This window comes from Macrobrachium rosenbergii, chromosome 26, assembly GCF_040412425.1.
Source record: "Macrobrachium rosenbergii isolate ZJJX-2024 chromosome 26, ASM4041242v1, whole genome shotgun sequence".
Lineage (NCBI taxonomy): Eukaryota > Metazoa > Arthropoda > Malacostraca > Decapoda > Palaemonidae > Macrobrachium > Macrobrachium rosenbergii.
The window spans coordinates 80,098-89,854 of NC_089766.1; the positions used below are offsets into that span (position 1 = coordinate 80,098).

Below are 9,757 nucleotides of genomic sequence, written 5' to 3' on the forward strand. Positions count from 1 at the left end.
ATCGGAATATCTTAATTATCTTCGGATTTTCCTTTGATTTTCTCTACCTTTGTACGACAACCTGTGAGTGGTAGGATATCATAGGGAGGCAATCTTTCTAAAGTTTAGATGAATTTAGAGTGTTCGCTCGCGCGTACGGTTAAATAAACTTAATAATTATGATTATTATCAATTATTCGCTATAAATTTTATAATTTATCAAGTCTGAATGTCTTGATTATCTCTTGATTTCCTTATTTATTTTTATTTACTTTCAAAAAGTGTTTTCCCCCGCGTCTTCTCCCGTTGCCTAGCAACCATCTTCCCCACGTGACGTCACGCCTTGCTTTGAAAGTGTCTGATCCGCTGCCCGAGCGACGAATTTCCGTTGTTATTTGCTGCTAATTCGCAGAAAAAACAATCTTCATCGACCACCAAGTGTTTATAAATATGGCGGGATTAAATAAACACAATGAAAATGCGATAAAAAGGACGATTTTAGGTGATATGAGGCATAAAACCGCCGCGTTCGAAGAGACGGGAGGAAGACATGGCCGTTCTGCCTTGGACGTGTTTACGCTAAAATTCTTCGTGGAAGGAAATTTTGAAGTGAATGAAGGATACAATTTGAATATAATTACACCGGAATGAACCATTGACGTTAGTAATTACGGCAGGTATGGAATTAACGTCCAGTTTGCGTTTTAATGTTAATGATATTAAGTTTTTGGGTTCGTGGTTAAGGAGACAATGGCCGATGTCAACGTGGCGTATTTGAGTCAAAGCTCGTAGTGAGTAGTGTTGCTTGATGAGTCATGCCCTCCAGAGTCTTTTGACCCCAGTCAATGTCCTTTGCATCGAGTCGTCATGCCCGCCAGAGCCTAAAACTAAATTAGTGTCCAAGGATTAATGGTGCTGGTAACAAATATGATACGTCAGAGGTGACGGAGACGCGTGTATTTTCTTTATTCCTTCGTTTATCTGCTCGTTTTTCTTATCTGTTCTGCCCTCCTAATTCAGTTGAGGCGACACGGTGCCCATTAATGGAAAGGTTAGGCTATTCCAGAGATTCTTTAGGCTGGCTACTGCAGACTTTCAGTGCCATGTTTCAGACGTCTCCATCTAATTGATATGTTTATCCACAGTCTTTTTTTTTTTTTTTTTGTAGGTTAAGTCGTTTTAGTTTCCTGTTTAATTTGATAATGGCGTCAGTAACCTAGATGCTGCGAAACTAATCTTAGTGCATGCTGCCCATTAGTGGAAAGGATAGGCCGTGATATGTTGCCCGCCAGTGCAACATATCATGGCCTTAATATGTTGCCCATCAGTGGTGCGTTGCCTGTTAGTGGGAATTACTGGGAATTTTAGGGTGCAGCACATGACCTGTTTAGTGAGAATTAATGGGAAGTTTAAGGTGGACACATGGCCTGTTCAGTGAGAATTAATGGGAAGGTCAGGCTGACACACGATGCCCGCCGGTGGGAAGGTTAAGCTGTGATGTGTTGCTTGTTAGTGGGAATTAGTGGAAAGGATAGGCTGTGATACGTTGCCCATTGGTGGGAAGGTTAGGCTGTGATACATTGGTGATTCACATTGCTACCAAGGGCCGATGATGCCTTAACATCCCCGAATGGCATTTTGAAATACCTTCACTCACCCAATCATATTTGACTTGGAACTCCCTTGTGATAATTGGCCAGCATCCAAGCCTCAAGGATTCTGTAACTTAACCAGCAGTAGTGCAGATCATTCTTGCCCTTGAGAATCTCTGTAGGTGCATCGTAAGATTTGGGATGCCAGGTCCCTTGATGCCACATAGCCTCCGTACTGTGTCGTCCACAACAGTCATGGGTTCTTGATACCACATAGCCCCTCTCTACCATGTTGTCCACAACATTCTTAGGTTCTCGATGCCACATAACCTCCGTACAATTGTTCGCAACAGTCTTTGGTTCTTGATGCCACATAGCCCCTGTGGTGGGTAGTTCAGTCTTGGGTCTTTGATGCCACATAACCTCTGTACCATGTTGTCCACAGCAGTCTTGGGCTCTTAATGCCACATAGCCCCCTCTGTACTGTGTTGTCCATAACAGTCTTGGATTTTTTTATGCCACATAGCCCTCATATCATGTTCATAGTCTCTCATCCAGCTGCTGCTGTTTGGAGATATATTCAAGCACCCTTTTCTAAAATTTATATAATTTAATGTTTATTATGAATATTCAGCAATGTTTGTCATATGTACTGTACTCAAATCTCTGTGTTGCCGTATAATGTACACTGTATAGACACATTTCTCACTCCATCTCCCTTTGTTTAAGTTAGCAAGTGGGAATGTTGAACAGGTGTGTTATTTTCTCTCTTGTTAAAAAAGTTTTCATTAAGTGAAAGTTTCCAAGTGTATTTAAAAAAATTATATAATGTTTTTACCTAGTTTTAAAGTTTGATCCTTGCTATGTTTCTATGATCAAAAAACATTTTACAAATGATTTGAACTTTGCTGATAAGGGTTGAATCTTTTGTAGCATTTAGTTGTAAATATAATTTTATTTGTGATTACATTTGTGAATTTAGTAAGTGCGTTTATGAATTAGGTGAAATGTGAAATAGACTCCCCTACTGTAAGTATGCTCGTGAATTAGATTGAACATTGTGAAAGAGACACCCCCACCCCTTTTTGGTATATTAGTAGACCCATATAAATCTAACATAGTCTCTCTTTGCTGGGAAGGTTTTTCCTGAAATCTCAATTTGTCTTTGTTTAATATCTCTTCACACCCACTTGGTTTTCTGTCTTAACTGACATTCTGGCAGATATAGAGAGCTTGTACTTGTAGTTTTATGGACCTGTATATGAATTAGGTGTCATTATTCTTTCTGTCTTGGTGAAATATGTTTGGTGAACGTCATTTTAATACTGTTTTTGCTTTCAGAAGTGAGAAAGTGTCCTGCAGCTGCATTCAGAGTTGGTGTAGTACTTCTCACCAATAAAACTCCATCTTGCGGATGTGTTGGACCCATGGAGCCTTTCTAAGGAGCGTGTTACTGCCAGCTAGACTATAGTAAGTAACTAGATTGCTACAGCAATAAGCTGAAGCCTTATACTAATAATTTATTTGTACGTTATGCACATTGGACAGTCCAATTCCATGTGACAGAACAACCCTACCTAAACAGTCAGCTAACTGGAATCTAAGCATACATGTACATAGAAGAGTAATAATCCTATCTTTTTCCTGTTATTTAGATTTTGATGGCCTTCAAATCCTCCTTAGTCTTAGTACAGTACCTTACCCTGACAATCTTGCCACTAAGAAACCATATTTTAAAGTTTTTTTCTTTTTTACAATATCTTACAATGCTTATTTTACAATAACCACAAAAGATCCTTAAATCAAAATGCAAAGACCCACTCTTAATGAATAACATAAAAAATTAAGTATCTCCTTCATCAAGGAAGCAAATGTCCGCAGTATTTTATACAGTAAGTGCAAACAAACAATGTTGAGAGTTCTTCCAATTCTTGAGAACTGTGCTAAGTAAAAATGTATGCTACCCGTCCTCAAATGGTTCAGTGATGGTGGCCATGTCTAGCTGATGGCAAAATGCAACCAACTTTTTCGTGTTACTTCATCATTAATGACTTGAAATTCAGACTTCCAGAGAATATTATGGTGTTCAGTAGAAAGGAGTAATAGAAGGTAAAGGGAGATGCAGAAAGAATAGAGGACTTATTAAAAAAAAAGTAAATTAACAAATTAATAGTTAATTGTTATTTTTGTGTACATTCATCTTTTTATTGATCTGGGTTCACATCCACTTGGCTTTCTGTCCTAACTGACATTCAGGCAGATGTAGAGAATTTGTACTTGTAGTTTTATGGGCCTGTATATGAATTAGGTGTCATTATTTTTTCTGTTTTGGTGAAATATGTTTGGTGAACTTCATTTTAATACTATTTTTGCTTTCAGAGATGAGAAAAGATCCCGCAGTTGCGTTCAGAATTGGTGCAGTACTTTGCACCAATAAAACTCCATCTTGTGGATTTGTTTGACCTGTGGAGCCTTTCTAAGGAGCGTGTTACTGCCAACAAGGCTATAGTAAGTAACTAGATTGCTACAACAATCAGCTGAAGACTTATACTAATAATTTATTTGAAAATTATGCACATTGGAAAGTCTAATTCCATGTAACAGCACAACCCTACCCAACCAATCAGCTAACTGGAATCTAAGCATACAGTACATTGAATAATAATCCCATCTTTTTCCTGTTATTTAGATTTTGATGGCCTTCATATCCTCCTTAAACTTAATACAGTGTCTTATCCTAACAATCTTGCCACTAAGGAATCTCATTTTAAAGTTTTTTTTTTTATAATACCTTAAAATGCTTATTTTACAATAACCACAAAAGATCCTTAAATCAAAATGCATTGGCTCACTCTTATTTTCTAACATAAAAAATGACATATCTCCTCCATCAAGGGAGCAAACGTCCTCAGTACTTTTATACAGCAAATGCAAATGTACAATGTAAAGAGTTCTTCCAATCCTTGAGAACTGTTATTCTAAAAATGTATGCTGCCAATCCACAAGGGGTTAAATGATGATGGCCATGTATTTTTGTGCTTTTTCTTTTCTAAACTGCGAGCAACTTGCAACCAACTTTTTGGTGTTATTATTATTATTATTATAATTTGGCAGCAGACCCTCTTTTAAACAGGCTCTATTGAATATTATTGCTGCTTCAGCTGCATTTATTTTGTAGAAGACTTTTTCTATTTTCCTTATTGCGGACTTCTCTTCAGTGAAATGACAAATATAGGCGAGCTGTTAGCACGCACCTCCACTGAAGAGAAGTCCGCAATAAGGAAAATAGAAAAAGTCTTCTACAAAATAAATGCAGCTGAAGCAGCAATAATATTCAGTAGAACCTATTATTATTATTATTATTATTATTATTATTATTATTATTATTATTATTGTTATTATTATTATTATTATTATTATTATTATTATTATTATGATTATTATTATCCAAAAGATGAACCATATTCCATGGAACAAGTCCACAGGTGCCATAGACTTGAAATTCAGGCTTCCAAAGAACATTATGGTGTTCAGTAGAAAGAAACAATAGAAGATGAAGGGAAATACAGAAAGAATAGATAAGTTATTAAAAAGAATAAATTAACAAATTAATAGTTGTTACTTTTGTGCACATTCATCATCTTCTTGAATTGGGTTCTAAATTTAACCAAAATTGCTCTCTTACTCTTGTTCAGATATGGGCATGATGAAGTGAATGGCCTTTCTATTTCCAAGTGAATGGTTGCCTAGTGTGAAAAAATAGTATTAAAGAAAAATCTGTTGCTTAATTAAACTTCAGCTTTGAGATTTGAATGCGCAAAAGGAAGGTGTTGAACATTTTGAAAACCTTTTTTCGTATTACAGATTCCATCCATGAAGAACCAGGTGGACAAAAATATCTCAAGACATTTTTATTTTCAAGACTGAAGTTTTTCAACCTCAATCAAGTGGACACAGTTTCCTCTGAAAACTCTGCAGACTAGGAACAACTGCAGGGACTTCTTCTAATGTTGTTTGCTGTGAAGTTGAACATAAGAATGTGTATGGCATAAAAGCTTTTATTTAGAATTATGCATCAACTAGAAATGATTTTGACATTACCCAAAGAAAGGTTGAAATGAGGGTTCCAAAGCGTTGAGATACTTAAACCAGTGGGCCCTTTCTACTTTCATTTTCATTAAATTCAACAGATGTGCTCCTGCACTAGAAGTAACGGAAATACAAAATTCATTTCATTTATTGGCAACTAGTCTATTCAATTTGGCTTAGGACCCAAGTTTAAAATTTCATATCTTATCAGAATGGAAAGGATTTATAGTAAATTTTGCAGTCTCTTAAAAAGTTTCAATATGCTGAGTTAAGTTTTGTCCTGCATTCAACTCTCAAAAACAAACGTATCTTTAGTGGTTCTCCAACTTTCAATACAACAGTATTGGAAACAAATGTCAAATCATCATTTCCTATTAATCGAGTTGTTATATTTTGAAGGAGTTGCAACATATTAAGTGAGGTCTAATCTAGTGCAAGTTAATGTCAACTCAGTGGTTTGGTTCAGCTATTCATAGTAATACTAAATATTTAAGCCATTGATTTAATTCTGTTAGTGTATAATTTGAAGAGGATGGTCGACATAACTTCATACTCATTCGTGTTGAAATTACATATATCAGTTGTAATCAGTCTTATAAATCAGTTTTTTATCGCTTTACAAACATAATTTAATATTGAATAAACCTGCATCCTGTAAATGCTAGACAGTATCATATATCGTACATGTTTTGTCACTAATTATGCATATTGTATTTGATGTAAAATTGGCATTCATTATGTTAATATAGCGATAAATTTGATTTTGTAACAAGGTTGATGGTTTTAGACAATGTTTTGTTTAGGAGCTTGGTTTATAATTATCTCAGCATTTTGCTGCTGTTGTCAAATAGGAAAGTCAGTTTTTTGCAGCTGTTTGCCAGATAAAGTAATTTTTTTATAGCTACTTGTCAGATAACAGTCTTGACTTGCTGATGTACTTGACACGAAACTGTTTGAGGTCATATGGCATGTTTTTCACTTTAGTTTCTGTTCAGCTTGAGATGCAAACCTACAAATAAGTATATTCATATTTTCATTCAACTCCAGTTAAAATGAGTGGTGGTATTATTTAAATGTAAGAGAGAGACAGTATGTAGCTTTTTCCTGTCCCACCCTCAACCTGTAAAACATTCTAGCCTTCTTCACTCCCTTGGCAAATTGCAAGTTGCCATTTTTTTTTAGTCTATATTTGGTATTTATTTGGTCTTTGATGGTTAATAAGTTGTCTGTAGAATAATTGATCTCATTTTGTGGGATTTGTTCCTCCTAGGTGTATGGTCATGTAGAATAATTGGTGTACTTGGACAATTGCGTGGGTAAGAAAGTTTGTACATGTGAATATGAATTAAGTAAGAAAGTTTGTACATGTGAATATGAATTAAAAATCCTCAGCTTTTCCATTTTTTGTGTGTATGTGGGTGTACAAGTTTCTTTTCCATTAACTGCTTCATGAAGCCGCCTGCTCTTCTGGGGCCCCTTAGGTCCGTGGTTCTCAGCCAGGGGTGCGTCAGCAATTTCCAGGGGAGACATGAGCCTTAGGGAAAATTGAAAAATTCTCTAATTATATTCGTTATTCTCTTAAGAGTGAGGATGTTTATAAAAAAGTGCAAACCTATCGCCTTATAAAGTTAGTTTTCTATATTCTTATAAAAAAAATGGAAACCTATCACATTATAACATTAGTTTCCTATAGTCTACTACTCTAGTTAGACTCGTTTGGCTTACCGTGTTTTGTAAGTATTTGCCTCCCTCCTTATCCCTCGAAACCCTTTCTCTTTTCATTTTCCATCAAATCTGGGAGGGAATTTTACTCATAGATGCAAGGGGCCCCATGGAGGGAAGGACTACCTCTTAGAAGGGGCTTGGTAATAAAAAGGCTGAGATCAACAGTAGGAGGCTAATCAATTCTATGGCTATTGACCCTTTTTTTTTTCTAAGGTGAAGACAGGTCAGAGTGATCAGGGTTGATTTTTTGAGGCTCAATCCAACTTGTCCAACAGGTCTCTTATTTGTATGTTAGAGTTTTTATTGAATATGCTCTTTTATGTCATAACTTTTGATGTAATGCCTTCTATTTTGTAAGTAGTGGTATTTTTTTCTTTTGTGCATCTTGAACTTCTTGGGTAACTTTCTAGCTGGGTGCTTTGTTCTTAAAAATCTAGTAGCTTATGTAGCCTATGTAGGCTTAATTCTTGTCTCCCAAGTCTTCAGGTGGTAGATCAGGTTTGGCCAAGGCTATTGGTTTCTATGGGATACTGTTAACATTGATGGTTGATTCTTATTGCTAATTTCAAGACATTGCCTACGATGCATTTGAGGTGAAACCTGAATTAAAATCCACAATCTCCTGGATTTCACCGATTGTTTTTATATGACTTAAACTAGGCCTAAACATATCCAAAACAGTGTCTTAAGAATGACTCTTTGCTTGTGAGTCTACTCAGTCAAGTTAACAAAAATTCAGACATCCTTTGTGACTGTTAGTACTGTATATGGCGAGAAGTAAGGGAACCTACTTATGTGCAATCCAGTTTTGGCAATTGGGTTGCTGTAGTAATAGATGAACACCCTTTTTACCCTTTTTTACCACTTGTTGTCATGCAAATAAACTTCCACAAGACAGTTACCCTCTTATAATGTTTTGTATGGAATCTATGCCCCTTTTTTCTCACTATCTTATTCATTTGAACAGTCTTTTGTCCAGTTTTCTTGTTAATGTTTATTTTAGGTCCTTTTTCTGATATTTTTTTGTGCTTAGATGCTATTTACATAAGGTAACATAAAGCTTATATTTTCCTGTTTCATTACCAAGTCTTATTTAATTCCACTAAGCTGTCTTAGTTGAAACATATTCAAAAAGTGGCAGAAAAAACACAGCACTTACTACATTACAAGTTTTACTTGGAGAAATTTTGGTTCACTGACACCTTTCTCCCTATTATCAGGTTGTAGATTTCTTGTGCTGTTATGTATTTTTCCTTCTTGACGTTGAATTTCCTTCAGAAATTGTGTACAATGAAGTGGGTACCGTTTGCAGAATGCCCTATGTAGCCCATAAAAGATAGAGCTAAAGGCTCTCTGCAGCAGGTCCTTTGGTCCCTAGCTGTGTTGCAGAAAGCAACACAGCTCTGCATCCAATCCATTTGGTCTTCCTGTCTAGCTGTCATAGTTTCTTCAACTATTTTATCTTGTTGAAACCCACATTCAGGATGAGGGAGGTCAGACTGTTGTATGAACTTGGATGGTTGATTCCCATTTTCAATTTCTAGGATGCATTTGAGGTGAAACCTGCAAATACAGACGTTCCTCTACTTACAAACGGGTTACATTCCGAACGGCTATGCTTGTCTTGATTTGTTCATAAGTCCAACTTGATATACGTAGACAATACATAAAGTATTACAATATTTATGGTTTTTCATACTAAAACACAATACTAGTACTGCTAGTGCATTGTATAGAGTATTTTATTAATACATATGATAATGTAAAACCTATATAGATTAATTACTTTAGGCAAATTATGATAATACAGTAAATTGCAGTTTTGATTTACAATCACGGTTGTTCGTATCTCCGAAAGCTCATAAGTACAGTTGAGGAGCGTCTGTATATGGCAATAAGTAAGGGGACCTACTTATATGCAGTCCCATTTGGGCAATTTGGAGTCCTGTAGTAATAGACGAAGACCCTTTTTACCATTTTGTACTACTAGTTGTCCTGCTAATAAACTACCAGAAGACAGTTTCCCTCTTGTGCTGTTTCATATGAAATTTATGCCCCTTTTTTCTCTGTCTTATTCATTTAAACAGTCTTTGGATGTGCTTTGTAGTACAGGATTTGTTTCTCTCCTTATGATGAGAGATTTATGCAAACAACTCTCATTTGTTTTTCACCTGTCACTGAAAACAGAGCCTTTGGATGGGCCCTGAGATGGAAATTGTCACTTAGTAGTCCCTAAAAACTGCATTTTAGTAATACAGTAGTAATAATTATAATACTAATTTCCCTCCCTCTCTCTCTTTTCTCTTCTAGCTGAAAGAAATTGTAAAATCACACTCAAGTGACTGTGATGTTGGATGTCCTCTGTGGACAAG

General features: G+C 35.9%; 1 long non-coding RNA gene across 1 annotated transcript; it reads left to right on the top strand.

The window, feature by feature from the left end:
- The first annotated feature begins 307 nt into the window (after positions 1-307).
- Positions 308-7,213, top strand: LOC136852857 (uncharacterized). Its single transcript, XR_010857253.1, has 4 exons — positions 308-656; positions 2,913-3,041; positions 3,951-4,079; positions 5,436-7,213. It is a non-coding gene; the product is annotated as an uncharacterized lncRNA (long non-coding RNA).
- Positions 7,214-9,757: the final 2,544 nt, after the last annotated feature.